The 1,026-nt window shown below is 45.0% G+C and overlaps 1 protein-coding gene across 1 annotated transcript in view; it reads left to right on the top strand.

Annotated features, from left to right (window-relative positions):
* WSCD2 (WSC domain sialate O sulfotransferase 2) overlaps positions 1 to 1,026 on the top strand; it is a 43,952-nt gene that overhangs the window by 33,311 nt on the left and 9,615 nt on the right. The window lies entirely within an intron of this gene.

The following is a 1,026-nucleotide window of genomic DNA, read 5'->3' as shown; positions in this document are numbered from 1 at the left end:
TTTTTTTTGCAGCACGCGGGCCTCTCACTTCTGTGGCCTCTCCCGTTGCGGAGCACAGGCTCCGGACGCGCAGGCTCAGCAGCCATAGCTCACGGTCCCAGCCGCTCCGCGGCATGTGGGATCTTCCCGGACCAGGGCACGAACCCATGTCCCCTGCATTGGCAGGCAGACTCTCAACCACTGCGCCACCAGGGAAGCCCCACTTATGATTTTTTGAAGTAGCATTTACATAGAGTGAAATGCACAAATTTTTTCTTTTTTTGAAATGTACAAATTTTAAGTGTACTATTTGATGCCAACTGGGTCCTATGAAATCCACACCCCTATCAAAATATAAAACATAACCACTCTCTAGAAAGTTTTGCATCTAGGCTCCTTTTTGCAATGTGTTCCCGTGAAAACCATTCCCAGACACCTACTTGGCTTGATAAAGATGCTTTTTGGTTTGCTTTTTTCCAAAATCTGCTCTCCTCTGAACAAACAGATTAAACCTGCATGACGGGGAAGAGACCTGGTCTCTGGCTAGCAGCATCAATACTAAGAGCTCACAGCATGTGAGCCCTGTGTTAACACTCAACACCCATTCTCTCTTCTAACCCTCCTAACCAACCCCCAGGATGTCATCATTATCAGCATTCCCATTTTACAGGTGAGGAAACTGAGGTTTATTCAGATCCATCATTTTTCCAAGGTTACCCAGCAAGGAGATGGCAGAATTGGAATTTAAATTTAGGACTTCAGACTTTTCCCTTGAAGGGCTATTGTGAGAAAGCAAGTAAGGATAATAAATGTTTCTTGGATGAATGGATGGATGGGTAGATGGATGGTTAGGTGGATGCCAGATAGTATGGAAAGTGCCAGGAAATCAGCAAAGGACAATATGGGCAGGGTTTCTGACTAAACAAATAATTATTTGAATTACAGTAGCAGAAAGTAATACAAGAGAGATGGACATAGTACACTAATGATAGCCCAGGGAGTCAGAGAAGGAAGGGAGGGAGGGAAGGAAGGAAGGAAGGAAGGAAG

This window comes from Neophocaena asiaeorientalis, unplaced genomic scaffold (genome assembly GCF_003031525.2).
Source record: "Neophocaena asiaeorientalis asiaeorientalis breed wild unplaced genomic scaffold, Neophocaena_asiaeorientalis_V1.1 scaffold648, whole genome shotgun sequence".
Taxonomy (NCBI): Eukaryota; Metazoa; Chordata; class Mammalia; order Artiodactyla; family Phocoenidae; genus Neophocaena; species Neophocaena asiaeorientalis.
Note: the sequence above shows the minus strand (reverse complement) of the source record. Positions and strands in the feature narration are given on the sequence as shown.